The following is a 15,166-nucleotide window of genomic DNA, read 5'->3' as shown; positions in this document are numbered from 1 at the left end:
ATTAAAACAAAACAAAATAAAACTTCAGTCTCAAACTCACTGCAGGCTCTTCCCTCCTCCTGCACAGGCTAGAGCTGGGACTGAAACATGGGTGGTGAACACTCCTCCCCTCTTCCCTGCACATGTTGGGCACATGTGGGCCTCCTGCAGCCCAGTGCCAGGGAGGCCATCTGGGGGGAGAAGAGATTCTGTTCATGCGACAGGTTGCATGTTGGTTATGGTCAGTGTCCTGGCTTCGGTCTAGGCGTGGAGCTCTGTGCAATGTTGGTGGCATCCACTCTATGTACAGCCGTGTGTGACCACATGTTTCCATATGGCGGGGAGCTTCTGGCCCTCTGAGAAGATTGGCAGCCCTGCCTCCTCCATGGCTTTCCTGGGTGGGGCCTCCTATTGCTTTGTCCAGGGCTCCCTCCCTTAATAACCACCAGAGTTCTTTCCATACCCTTTGAGGGCCACAGAGGACAGGATGGGGTGGTTTCCTGGACATACTACATCTGAGGATCTTCAGGCCCTACAGTCCTGGACTATTCTAGCAGGTGAGAAATCTCTGTACCAGGAGCAGGCAACAGTGTTTAAGATCAAGTCCCCACATGCCAGTGATCCCCCCTTTCCATTTTTTTTTTTTTTTTTTTTTTTGTGGTAAGAGCGCTGAAAAGGAACCAGATTCTCAGGCTCCCAGAATGCTCCCCTAAGAGCCCTGCTTGTCTCTGTGGATGGCACCAGGTTGGCCTACAATAGGCACACTTCTGGGGGACAAAATGCCATTCTCCCTGTCTTGGAGGTCCCAGTCCTCAGGTGTGGTTCATTTGGAGCTACTCTTGGCTGTAGGAGGGGGAGGAACCCCTCTCTCCCATGGTGGACATGGCTTTTCCCTGCACACACAAAGCTGACCACCTCCTCTCTTAGGCCTCATTTGTCTCCTGATGGCTGGTTCTGCATCTCTCAGCAAGCACAGAACTACCTTTAGGACATGCTGTGTCTGGTGACTTTTGGAGACCTTAGCCACAAGCGCTCAAGCAACAGATCTTCCATTCCTTTGCTCCAGAGAGAATAAGCGTTGGCCAAGGGGATGTTTATCTTTGCAGTCTTCAAGTCCACAGCCTTGCCTGGGACAGACAGTTCATGGGATTGAATTACAACAGGAAGTATGGCAGCAAAGTGGCTGCTTGTTTCCCTGTATGCGCAGGCTCCCAGGAGGATCTGTGACTACACTCCTTATGAAGAGGCCTCTTTTCCTGTAAGAAGAGGCCAGATTGATGAACCACTTCTCTGAGCACACAGTGGAACAGACTGCAGGCCCAGCCTTCCTCTGGTGCCTGAGGAGTGGGAGGGGTTTCTATGGTGATGGCACGTGTCATCCCTCCCCTCCATCTTGCAGGGCCACTGAGGAGGTGGGAGCTTCCTGCCATTGGTATGCAGTTCAGAGCCCAGGCCACAGCTGGCGTTTGGTTTCCTGCACACTTGCACTGACACTGGAAGGGACAGCCTGTCGGAGGCTCTATGGGAGACCAACCTGGAGGTATCCAGCAGAGATGTGCTTAAAAGGCAGCTTCATCTTCCTAGAAAGATCAAAAGCTAGTTGAGCACAGTGTTTCGCATTCCTAGGTTGAAAACTGGGCATGTAACTAGTAAAACAAGTCGTCCTTCAGTCCGGCATTGTAGGTGGAGGCAGAGGGCTGAAAATGGTGTGGAGAGATGCTGAAGGGGACAGTTGGGTAAAGAGGGAGAGTGGGTACTTTGTTTAAAATTTTGTGTATAAGATGACTTAATAAGCTCTTATTTTTGTTGTTTCAAATCTGCACAGCCCAATTCCCTTCATTTGTGCAGAAAATATTGAGCGGTCACTATGTGCCAGGCATGTTCTAGGTACCAAGGATATAGCACTGAACGAAACAGATAAAAATCTCTGCCCTCATCCTAGCTGGAAGAAACCAACTATCTGCAAAATAATAGTAAGCTATACCATATGCTGGATAGTGATAGGTGCCATGGAAAAGATAAAGTAGGGAAGAGGGAATGTCCTGTAGGTGAGTGGATGGATGGATGGGCTGAAGTTTTAAATAGGTTATGGAGGTCCTCAATGAGAAGTTACTTTTGAAAAAGATTTGAAGGAGGTGAGAAAGGAGGGCAAAGAACATCCAGGGCTAGGACTCTCCAGGTGGAGGAGAGAGTTAGTGCAAAGGCCCTGAGGTAGGAATGGATTTGGCATGTTTGAGGAACTGCAGAATGGTCAGTGGGGCTGGAGCATGGTGAGTAGTAGAGAGAGGGTTAGGAGACAATGCCAGAGAGGTAGGCAGGCACCAAATCACGTAGGACATTACAGGCCATAAAAATGAGTTTGGATTTTAAGTGCAGATCCCTGGGGGACCAAAAGGTTGTTGAGAATAGCGTAGTATTGAGCTGGGGAGATGGAGACTGGGGTGCTTGCAGGTCAGGTTACGGAGAATTTGAAGTTACTGGTAGTGATAATGTCTTAACAGATGACCACAGGAATGAGTGACAGGCAGATGGGGAACAAGCTCATAGGAGAATGGTCCAGTAATTTTGAGAGCAGGGTCCTGGAAGGAATAAACAGAGTGGTATTAGAATGGCACTGAGCTGGGAGCCAAAATCTCCAAGAGTGGAAGGAAGTGACCCCAGTCTTTGCAACAAGACAGACAAATGGATTATGTAGCCTGGATGTGAGATTCCGAGCTGGGTTTTAGAACAGAGAAATGGAGTGTAGTCTGGAAGCAGCAGTGAGGATCACTGGAGGCAGTGGAGGTGGAGGGGGGCACCCTCTGCCCTGATGCTGACGGGGGGCTGGGGGAGGGTTGGCAACTGGGAGCCAAGATTCCCTCTAGGTGTGAGGTATGGTTGTCTTCTGCTGCTAAGAACTATTTCTCTTAGTGAAACCTGACTGGAAGTATCACTGCTCAATACTAGGTTTCTTAGTCTGGATGAAATTGAATGAGGATATTTCATAAGTTCTTTTCCCTAGACATGGAATAATAGGAATTAAAAGTTTATACTTGGTCTTTAGAGGCATCTAGGGTTAAAACAAAGCCCCTCTTTACTGCTTGTAGGATGCTGTGTCAAGGTTCATCATCCCCCCGATGGTCTGCATCCAGACCATAGAGGAAGAAAAAGTTGACTTAGAACGTATGCACTTACCAGGAAAAGAACAAGAATGGAGGAAAAAAAGGAAAAAGGAAGAAAAAGCATGTGAGAAGTCGATAGGAGTGTTTCAGGTGGAATGAACTCCCTGCAGAAGTGACTCTCAGGAAGGCAGGGCGCTTCGTTCATTTGCCCTATAGATGGCAGTGGTTCTGCAAGAGCGTCTGGAGATCCCAGGGGTCCCCGGAGCCCTTTCAGGGGTGCATGAGAGGTCAAGAGTATTTCAGTAATAATACTAAGATGTTATTGCCCTTTGTATTCTCTTCTCTCACAAGTGGACAGTGGAGTTTTGCAGAAGCTAATTGAAGTGCGATATCCCAGCAGACTGAACACAGAAGCAGATAGAGAAACTAGCTGTCCTTTTAGGGCCAGATAGTAAAGAAATCCATAAGAATGTAAAACAATGTCAGTCTTCTCACTAAATGGTTTTTTTAAATCTTGGAAAATAGAGTTATTTTTCACAAAAATATATTAACATTAGGAAGGCTATTGCAGTGTTTAAATCAATTAGTAAATATTTTTGAAATTCCCATTTTACTTTCTCAGGCAATAAATATTGATAGGCATAGTCCTTATAAACAAAAGCTCCTTGTGGTCCTTATTACTTTTTAAGCATACAGGAATCCTGAGACCAAACAGTTTGAAAACTAGTGGTTTAGTAGATAAGAGACCAGGCTCTGGAGTTAGTGTGGTTGGGTGTGAGCCCAGGTTTTGTGATCTTAGGCAAGTTACAGAGTTGGTTTTCTTATCTGTAAAGTAGGCTATCTCATACAGTTATTATGAACAACAATCTATTAACAACACTTTGCACAGTGTTGGGCACAGAATGATCATTTCATAAGTGTTTACTATTTCATTATATAACTGACCAACTATCTATTTTATGCATAACTGTGTTAAGTCCTGTGAAGGATGTAAAATGCCTGAGTTTTGGCTCTGACTCTGGAGCGGTTGCCCCTCAATAGGGGAGAGATTTCCAGATTTGTGGTTGGCATCTTTGGTTTAAATTTCCAGCTCTACGCTTGACTAATGACCTGACCTTGAGTGAACCACTTCATGTGGGGTAAAGTCAGATAATAAAGTCATCCATAATGGTCCACTGAGGAGAGAGTAAGTTCCCACTTGTATCTTTCAGGCATTACTGCGTGGTTCAGTTTAACACTTGTCCTTCTTCTTAATAATTATGCTAAATCTCTCTGTTTTCCATTTCCAGAATGCACTTTTCCTCCTATGCCACTAGAGGGCACCCCATGCCTTCTTATTTATTCATTTTCTGCTTTCTCTAATTTGAAAATCTTTTAGCTGAATTGGATGGCAAGAGCAGATACTGTGTCAGCATGGTGAATGTGTAAGTTCTATCTGCAAATCCTGACACTGTTTTTATCAGTCAGTATACATTTACTGACACGTCTTGAAATAAAACTGGGGGAAAGGGGTTGGTGGAAGGGATGCTGTCGGTTATCCCCACCATCCCCTGACATCGCCGAGCATCTACTCCCTGCCAGGATCATGCTAAGTGCTTCATGTGAATTGTCTAGTGGAATCTCAAGAGCAGCACCAAGGGGCATTTTTAATAGCTGGGGAACCAGGCTCTGATTGGTTAGGTAACTTGTACAAAGTCCATTGTGGTGGATCTAGTTCAAGTCCTGGTACTCTGGAAAAGGGAGTGTTTACAGTGATCCTGGATGAAGAGGCTCCAGAGAAGTGTGTGCTGATTGCAGAGGAGGGCGAGAGCTGTGAGCTGGAGGGAGGGAGGCCTGGGCCTCGTGGGAGGCACGATTTGGACAGAAGACCAGAGAGCATTTGGTTAGGCAAGGGAATAACACTTGGTACAATGAAATCTGCCTTAGGGGCTCCTCAGCCTTGGCTGTAAGTAAGCCCTCAAAGTAGGGAGCAAGTCTTAGTTTTCTAGGACAGTAGTTCTCAGTCGTAGCAGACATAAAACCCCTTTTACTGTCCTGAAGTGAAATTCAAAGACAGTTACAGATCTATGTTTACATGTGTGCTTACCCATAATACACAGGAAAGGACCGCATAACAATTGTCAGGCCTGCCTGTGCGCATACACACTAAAGCTGGTGACCCAGCTTTCCAAGCTGTCCACCAGGGGGCGGCACACCTCTTTCGTTGCTGTAAACAGCTCCGTCCCTGTCCTCGAGACTCCTCCCAAGGTGGCCTAATAGTTTCCCTGAGGGCCCGTGAGTGATGAGGGCGGGGTTATAAAGACAGGAAGTCAGAGTATGGAGCTGAAGCCCAACGTAGCATGATTTCTGGTCCCGTGAACACACCATGATTAGAATCCTCCTCTGCTTTAAAATTGTAGTTATTGTCATTTGCTTAAAAAGTGATGATGAAGTAACGTGCACTTTCATTGAAATTTTCGAGGTTACTTTGCATCATAGCAAGCGGCCAATATTCATTTAATGTTTTCCTTAAATTGACTTAATTTTTCTTTAACCTAGATACATATATTTAAATGGAAACTTTAAAGTATAAATGGAAAACTTGTATCACCTAGCATAATTATAGGGTAACCTATAAAAAACCAAATACAACAATGTTGCCACATTCTTGCTGATTCTTATACTGTTTCCCACCAAAGGCCCCTCTCTCTGTAAAAAGGGAGTTTAACAAGTGTTGAAGAACTGTTGCAGACATATTCACACACTGAATGGACAGAGTCTCCTTAATCAGGACTAACAGAGGAGTCTAGGGATATTTTTCTCAGTAAGAGAACCCACTGCATTCATTCATTCATTCATTCATTCATTCATTCATTGATCATTTACTTTGATGGAGAGAGGGCAGTGCAGAGCCTGAGGTGGGGCTCTAACTTATGAACCATGAGATCATGACCTGAGCCAAAGTCAGACATTCAACTGACTGAGCCACCCAGCTGCCCTGAGAATCCACATTAGTTAAAGCTTTGTCTGTGTGCCCCTAAAATCCCCCCCCCCCACACACACACATATAACAGTGGACAAAATGTCTCCCACTCTGGGGCCCTGGTTTGGCAGGTCAAGGGACCACCTGCTAGTTGTGTGTCCCACACATGTCACTTATTCCCTCTGATTCTTTATGTCCTCACCTGTAATATAAGAAGATTAGAAGAAACCTCTGAAGTTCTTCAGGGCCAATAGTTGAAGACTCTCTGAAGCCCTATTTTCACTGGAAGACCTAGGACTTAAGGAAGGCATCCTTCCATTTTGTGTTTAGAACTTTTGATGAAGAGCCCTGGAGAAAGTCAAGGATTCTCACAAACCCCAACCAGCACCCCCTCTCCTGAGAGGCAATTTAGCCTAACATAGCAGAGCAGCTAAGAGCTGAGACTCTGGAGTCCACGAGACCTGGATATAAATCCTTGCTTTGCCTCTTCCTGGTTTTGTGACTTTAGCCAAGTTACCTCTTTGGCTTTACTTCTGTATCTATAAAATAGGGATAGTAATAGTATTTATCTTTAGTGTGAAGATGAAATTATAATATGTATGTCAGGTACTTAGTACAGTATCTGGCCCATATGTTAGCAGTTAGTCGTGTTTGTTGGGGTAATTCCTATGATTTTGTGAAAAAGGAATCGGTAAACTCTAGAAACAAGCCATTGGGGGTTGCTGTTTGGGAGCCCTGTTCCCAATATTTTTAAGCTGATAAATGAATATCATAGGCACCCAAGAAAGGAAGGCCTTGTCTGAGAAAGGTGAATGTGAATGTACGAGGTTGTCCCACCCACACATGGCCTTGATGGTAATATGGGGGCCAAGTATATCTGTGTGGGTTTAAGATTTAAAAAAAAAATTAAAAACATTATTTTTCCTTGCTTTAAAGCACTAGCTGGGTGACTTGTGACTTTCCAGCCGACAGGTTTCCTGTGTCTCTGGCCCCTGGGTGTAGGTACATGCAAGTGTGTGAACAGGAGAGTCGGGGGAACAGTAGTGGGGCACGATTTATCCCTGGTGGCCCTTGATGTGCCCTACCACCAAGGCAGGCCTGTTCTAGGCCAGGTTGGGGTGGGCAAGGTGACTGGGGCACTGGGAGCCTGGTGTCTGGAACACCAGCACTGCTCATGCTTCCTGCCACTTCTGGTACATTCCAGACCAGGTGGAATTCTCTTACTGAAGACACCTCGTTGGCATGACCATGTGAATGCTACCTAAATGCTACCTAAAGAGAGATTTCTGTTATTTAAGCTGTGGACCTGGATTTTCATTCTGACTTGACCACTAATGAGTTCTGTGACCTTTCTGAACATTTCTGTTTCTTCCTTTTTTTATTTGTAAAATGAAAGATCAGGTCATACCAGTGGTTTTAGAGTTATAATTTATGTGTGTGTATGGTAGGTAGGTCACAGAACACTTAGACAAGCTGATAATTAGACTTTCTCTACAAAGAATGTATGTCCCCACACATTTTATATAAAATTCAGGATGTTTTAAGACTCCCCTGGAAACCCACCCTTGGATTCCAGCTTGCAAGCCATTTTGTGCTTCATTCATCTTACAAGCTTCTGTGAAGCCCATGCCTTCCAAGTTGATTTCCCTACTGAGCCCAAACCAAATGGAGAATCTGTCCATTTGTAAACAAGTGCTTAGCGCATTCTCCCCTCCAGTCCAGCCAGCCGCAGCTCAGCAGGGCTGTGAAGAGATGTGCCACCAGGGCCTTTGCACATGCTATGCAGGTTATCCCCTGCACAAGGTGTCCCCAGCTGATGGCCAAGCCTTTTCCTAATTCACACAAAAGTGGGACATGGGCCAGCAGCAGATTATGCAACGTGTAATTGTGCACCAAAATATAAGATGCAGCAGGAGACTTTCCACCTCAGGGCTCGCTCTCCCTTTGTGGGCACAGTAGACAGTATTAATTAGCGGCTGGAGAGAAGGCTAGCCCAATATACACTTAAAGAAAACTCAGGCAAGACTGAGCTCCTTGAATTATGACTCTTGTGGAAAGTAACTGGATTCATTGGAATTCTCAGTTGCAGGTAATGGAAACCAATTCGCTGACTTGAGCAGAAAAGGAATTTATTGAAAGCATGTCAGGTGGGTCACAGAAATGTCAGCAAAGCTACAGCCCAGGCACAAGATAAAGGGCAGTGACAAGGGAGGTCAGGTGTCTGTCACAACAGCAGTCTGTGTGATGACACAGCCCCAGTCTGGCATAGATACCAGGCTTATGCTGCTGCCACAGGGATGATGGAGTGAAAGGTGTCACCACTCCAGCTAAAATGGATTCTCTAGGGCCTTGTTTCACTGCATATGCACATATAATTGGTGAACCTGGGTCACGTGTTTAACCCTCCCAGCTGCAAGGTACACTGGAAAAGTGAATGACTGACATTTCCCAGTCTGTAGAGGGTGTGCTCTCTGCCTCCCACCAAGACCCTGAAGGGGGAGAGGTCCCCTCCAAGTAATTGAAGGCAGCTCTCTGAAATCAACAGACATTCTGCAGAAACAGAAACCAGCCAGAGCTAGCTTCAGTAAAAAGGACTCTTAGAGGCTACAGTGTGTTTCATGGCACCAAGGGCAGGAGGGAAGCCGGACTTCTGGAATGGCCTGGAACCAGGTACTTGAAAATCAGCCGAACTCTTTCCCCAGATCTCATCTCTGCATCTCTGTGCTGCTCCTTCATTTTCTCTCTCTGCATTTTGATATTTTTCAGTTTAGGAGGCAAAATCTTGTGGTAAAAAAATGGGGTCTTTGGAGCTCTCAGGGTCCCTCCCAGGAAGGAGAGCTAGGCACAAGAGGTGGCTCCCAATCCCCTCACACCTTCATTCTGGCCACTCAGGATGGGTCTCTGTTGTTCTACATGGTTTTCACCCACTGTGGAGATCGCTTTAGGGAGCCTGAGCATCCCTCCTTATGTCTCTCTGAGGCTGCAGTTAGAGGACTTCCTCATACTACTGGTGGAGGGTCTGGGGTCTCAGAAGTTCAGTGACTTCAGATTCTGACTGTCCCATGAATGAGTTGGTACATGTACAGTGCTTAGGAGAGGCCTCAGCGTTTGGAAGCCTTTCAACAGATATTGGTTATGTCCCTGGGATCTCCTTTCTTCCAAAGTGTATTTCTTTCCTCTTTTTTTCTTTCTCTTTCTTGGCTCCCCCTGTCCCTTCTTCATTCATTTTTTTCCCAGAAATATGTACTGAAGGCCTTCTGTGTGCCTGGTACCATTGTAGGTGCTGAGAACTCTCTGGCCAAGGCTTTCATTTCGGTAGAAAGCAAGCGAACAAGTTGCTTTCTGATGGTGGTAAGTGCTCTGAAGAAACTAAACGGAAGTGGCAGGGGCTGGTTATGGGGGAGGGCTGCTTTGAAGTGGTGATTAGGGAAGATGCCTCTGGGGTGGCGGTTAGGAACTGAGATAGGAAGGACAGGAGGGAAGAGCATGGGGAACAACCCTGAGGTGAGAACAAGCTGGAAGGAAGGAAGGAAGGAAAGAAGGAAAGAAAGAAAGAAACAGCATGTGGTTGGAGCATGGCAGGGTAAGTGTGATGGGAGATAAAAGTGGAGGGAAGGCTGAGGCCACATCAGGAAAGGCTCTGTAACAACGTGCTTGATCTAAGTGCAAAGGTTGGGGAAGCCATGGGAGCCATTTAAGTAGGGCCCCGTTGTGATCTGACTTACAGTAAAAGAACATTGTTTTTATCAGAGAACCACAAACTGAGGGGCATTCTACAACCAAACAAAAGTAAACAACAAAGACAACCCAACTGGCCTGTAGTCTTCAAAAATGTCAAGGTCACGAAAGACAAAGAAGGACTGAGGAAGAGGTTGCACATTAAAGAGCTGTGGCGATCGAGCGCATTGTGTGGTCCCGGACCAGTATTTTTTTTTTTTTTAAATGAACTTCTTTGTTGGCTTATTAGCTATAACTGTATGTGTGTTTGTGTATGTGTTCTTTTTTAGTGTTTGCTTTAGAATTTATAGTATACACGTTTAGCTCATTGCACTCCACTTTGAGGTATTATATCACTTGATACTTCATGTATGGTGTAAGAACCTTGGATAGTGTACTTGTGTTTCTTCCCCTTCCAGCCTTTTGTGCTATTGCTGTCATACATTTGTACTTCTAATATGTTATAAACCCCATATTACCATGTCATTATTTTTGTTTAAACAGTCACCTCTTGAAGAGATTTACATCAGAAAACATGCCCTCCCTGCCCCCCTCCCCCCTCCCCACCCCCACCCCCTCCCCCCCTCCCCCCCTCCCCCCCCCCCCCCCCCCCCCCCCCCCCCCGGTGTTATTCACTCCTTTGTGAGCTCCAGATGACCATCTGGGGTCTCTTCTGCTGGCAGAACTCCTTCAACATAATTCTTGAAGTGTGGATCTGCTGGTAATGAATCCCTTCAGCTTTTGTATGTCTGAAAAAGTCTTTATTGTAGGATTCTAGGTTGACAGCTTTTTTTTCCTCTTTCTTTCAATACTTTAAAGATGAAATTCCACTGCTGCTCATCTTGCATGTTTTTCAATGAGGAGAAATCTGCTATTATTCTTATCCTTGCTCTGTGCCTAATGGCTTTTTCTTTCAATAGCTACTTCTCCCTGCCCCCAACCACCCCCATGTCACTGATATTGAACAATTAGATTATGATGTTTTCTTCATATTTCTGCTGTTTGGGGTTTTCTAGCTTCTCATGTCTCTGGGTTTATCGTTTTTAACAAGTTTGGAAAGTTTTCATCCATTTTTTTCAAATAGTCTTTTCTTTCTGTGGCACCCCCCCCCCCCTTCTTTGGAGCTCCAATTACATGTATTTTAGGTCTTTGAAGCTGTCTCATAGTCCACTGATGCTCTTTTCATTTTTCCCAGCTTTTTACTTTGTGTATTTCCATTTCGTATGATTACTATTACTGTGTCTTCTATTTTACTAATATTTTTTCCAGAATTTTTAATCTCTCCCCCTTTTTTTGACACATGATTTTATATCTTTCCAAAATCATTAGTATTAACTCTTTGTTAGAACAAACCATATGGAAGTGTGGAGAATTCTTTTTATTTATTTTTTTATGTTTGTTTATTTTTGAAAGAGAGAGAACGAGTCAGGGAGGAGCAAAGAGAGAGGGAGACACAGGATCCCAAGCAGGCTCCAGGCTCAGAGCTGTCAGCACAGAGCCCGATACGGGGCTCAAACACACAAACCTCAAGATCATGACTGGAGCCAAAGTTGGACGCTTAAGTGACTGAGCCACCCAGGTGCCTGGAAGGGTGGAGAATTATAATGAAGATTTTTTAAAAGTGTCTTTTTGAAATTGCCAGAAATTATGATGATAAAAGTTGCCATATAAAATAATATTCGAGGGGCACCTGGGTGGCTCAGTCAGTTAAGTGTCCAACTTTGGCTCAGGTCATGATCTCACAGTTTGTTGTTTGAGCCCCGAATTGGGCTCTGTGCTGACAGCTCAGAGCCTGGAGCCTGCTTCAGATTCTGTGTCTCCCTCTCTCTCTCTGCCCTTCCCCAACTTGTGCGTGCATGTGCGCGCACTCTCTTTAAATAAATAAATAAATAAATAAATAAATAAATAATATTAGAAAATATAATTTTTATTTCTCTTTAACAACAAAGCAGAAACAATGTGCCCATAAGCATGATTTTGCCTAAACTATTCCTCAAAATTGGAATAAAAAATATCCTTCTTTTAAAGATTTCAGGAGGAAAAATAGTTCTAACAGCCCTTTTGGATGATCATTATGTTTTAATTTTAGCACACAGTTTCTTAGATCTTTAACAGCTTCATCTGGTGTTAATTGAGGTCCATTTCTAAGAGCAATACCTGAACTGTTTTATCTAATAACTTGTATCAAAATATTTCATTACTGCTTTATTATTATATAACTAATACTAAGAAGAAGCACTTTTATATAACAGGGAAATATCTCTGAATGCCAGTATTCCTTGATTCTAGTTTGGATCCTATTATTAAATAGTTATGAAACTTTGAGGGAATCCATTAGCCTCTTTTGACTACTTTGCACTCATTTGTTTAAGACAATGAATTTTAAAAATATGTCTTGATTACTTTTTTTAGAAAGGGAAGGACTGTGGAGAAAGAATAGAGGAAATAAGAAATATCTACAGACAAATATGATTATCCAGAAGAAGTATTCATTTTTTCTAATCTGCTCCTAATCCCATCCAACATAATTTTCATATATAGTTTTCAAATCTAGAAGTTCGATTTGAGTCTTAAAAATACATTCTCTGACTCAAATTAACTCTGAGTATATAGACCATAGTTATAGTAGCTGTCTTCATCTTTATTAATTCTACTGTATTTGTCCATTCTGCACGAGTTTCAACTGGTTGTTCTTTCTCCTCTGTATGAGTCTCATTTTCCTGCTTGTTTGCATGCCTGGTAATTTGTTATTGGATGCCAGACATTGTGAGTTTTAACTTTTTGGGTGCTGGATAGTTTTCTTTTCCTATAGGAAATGTCTTGAGCTTGGCTCTGGGATGCAGTTACTTGGAAATAGTTTAATCCTTTTAGAGCTTTTAAGAGTTGTTAGGACCAGGGCAGCACCTAGTCTAGTGCTAATTATAGGTCTCTACTAAGGTAAGACCCTTCTTTTTATTTTACCAATGCCCCATGAATTATGATGTTTCCCAGCCTGATTGGTGGGGTGGGCAGGCACTAGTTATGCTGATGCCGAGTGAATGACAGCTATTGTTCAATTGAATCCTTTCTGGTGGTTCTTCCCCCAGCCTCGAATAGCTTTCTCACTTGCCTGCCATGATCAGTACTCTCCTGAACAGTCAAGCGGGATGCTGTGTAGAGCTCTGGGGCTCTCTCTGTGTACCTCTTTCTCTCTGGTGTCTCTTGTGACCTCTGGCCACTATGGACTTAAAGCACTCTCAGATCTGTTTTCTCAACTGGAGGTGAGAAGTTTGCTGGGTTGTTCCTTCCCATGTCACGGCCTGGAAAGTTTAGAAAGGGAGTGAGCTGGGGCAACTGTGGGACTTCCCTCAACTGTTTCCCATCTCTAAGGTATCACTGACTTTCATCACGTCATGCCCAGGGTCTTGAAAACCTTTGTTTCATATATTTTGTTTGGTTTTTCAGTTGTTTCATGTGGGAGAGTAAATCTAGTTCCAGTTACTCCATTGTGGCCAGAAGTAGATGTTCTTCTGTTGGTTTGGCATTATTTAAAATAAAAAGTTAAAAAAAAAATGTAGTTGCTGTATGTGTGGAAAGAATAGAAGCAGGAGACATATGGTTGAGGGAGAAAGAATGGTCATTTGGAATTGGCTGGTGACAGTGAAATTGGAGAAAAGCAGTTGCCTTGGCAATTTGTTTCATAAATAGAATTTACATGACTGGCTGGTGGATTAGATGGGCAGGAATGGGTGTGAGTTTCGGTGGGAGAGGAAACAAAGGAATTAGGATGGTCTTCTCATCTCTCCTTCTTGACCTGTTGCCTCCTGGGGTTTAAACCAACCTCTTGATTTAAGCCAGCAGTATAGTATTTCAAGAATATAGTTCCGAGGGGTGCCTGGGTGGCTCAGTCAGTTAAGCATCTGACTCTTGATTTCAGCTCAGGTCATGATCTCATGGTTTGTGAGTTTGAGCCCCCTATTGGGCTCTGCACTGACAGTGCGGAGCCTGCTTGGGATTCTCTCTCTTTCCTTTCTCTCTTTCCTCCACCCCCCTCTCAGAATAAATAAGCTTAAAAAAAAAAAAAAAAAAAGAAAGAAAGAAAATAGTTCCTAAAGCCAAATGGCATCATCCAGGTAGTATTTCCTCATTGGAAAGCTGGATGTTCACGAAGCCTTGATAAGCTTGTTGGCCACTTTGTACTTCATGCACTCAAATGCATAACATGGTCAATGAATACAGAATAAAATCATTGGTACTTGGGGAAAATATTTGCTCTAAAGTTGTATAGACTTCTCAAGTTTCTGCTTTTCAAAGGTTACAATTAGATTGGTTAAAACCTCTTCCCTATTACCTGCAGTTTCCAGAGCCAATATTCTTTTTTTTTTAATTTATTTGTATTTTATTTTAATTTTAATTTTTTTATATATAACTTATTGTCAAATTGGTTTTCATACAACACCCAGTGCTCATCCCAACAGGTGCCCCCCTCAATGCCCATCACCCACTTTCCCCTCCCTCCCACCCCCCACCAACCAAGCCAATATTCTTTTTGCAAAAGGAAACATATGGCATCTGTTGAAAAAGGCTTTGCCCTGTGGGTCATTATTAAAGTTGTACTAGATGAGTCAATAACAGGTCTTTTCTTCTCATCACCTTTTATTTATTTTTCATTTTTTAAAAGATTTTAAAAATTATTTTTAAGTAATCTCTACAGTCAATGTGGGGCTTGAACTTATAACCCCAAGATCAAGACTCACATGCTCCACCAGCTGAGCCAGCCAGGTGCCCCCTCATCACCTTTTTTTTAATCTTTATATTTTTTTAAACTTAAAAAAAGAAAAAAAGGTTTATTTTTGAGAGAGACAGAGACAGAACATGAGCGGGGGAGGGGCAGTGAGAGACGGAGACACAGAATCCAAAGCAGGCTCCAGGCTCTGAGCTGTCAGCACATCTTTTAAAGGATAAATCTAGTTTGGTCAAAAAAGGTATCCTAAAGAGGACAGTGGTACCCTGGTCCTTAGTCAATGATGTTGGACCAGACATTTGACCCCAAAGTAGTCAATTGATAGGTTTGTAGCAGTTTGTGATGGAGCCTGGTTTGAAAAGATGGGGAAAGCCATTGGAGTTTCTCTTTACTGAGAGTTTTGATGTAAGAAATATATGAGAGGAACCCAGACTGGTCCTGATGTAGCAGATGTAAGTTACCCTTTTTAGCGCATACTGAGTCACTTGAGATAGCTTATTTGACATGCCTGTTCGCAGAGCTCAGCCCTGGAATTGCAGATTCCATGGCTCTGGGTTGGGACTTGGGAACTGTATGGTATTTTAAACCACCCCCTGGGAGATTCTGATGTGTTTGTCTGGTCCAGGACCACGTTTTTGTTCCTTTAAAAACTAATTTGTTTCCCATAGCTTTATTTCTTAAAAA

General features: G+C 43.6%; 1 long non-coding RNA gene across 1 annotated transcript; it reads left to right on the top strand.

Moving 5' to 3' along the window:
• On the top strand, positions 1-10,232 carry LOC109492990. The gene is made up of 3 exons (XR_002147028.3): positions 1-8,712; positions 9,323-9,393; positions 9,793-10,232. It is a non-coding gene; the product is annotated as an uncharacterized LOC109492990 (long non-coding RNA).
• The last annotated feature ends 4,934 nt before the right edge of the window (positions 10,233-15,166 follow it).

The sequence above is a fragment of the Felis catus genome, chromosome A1 (assembly GCF_018350175.1).
Source record: "Felis catus isolate Fca126 chromosome A1, F.catus_Fca126_mat1.0, whole genome shotgun sequence".
Classification (NCBI taxonomy): Eukaryota; Metazoa; Chordata; class Mammalia; order Carnivora; family Felidae; genus Felis; species Felis catus.
The sequence above is the reverse complement of the archived record's forward strand: the minus strand, read 5'-3'. Positions and strand labels throughout refer to the sequence as shown.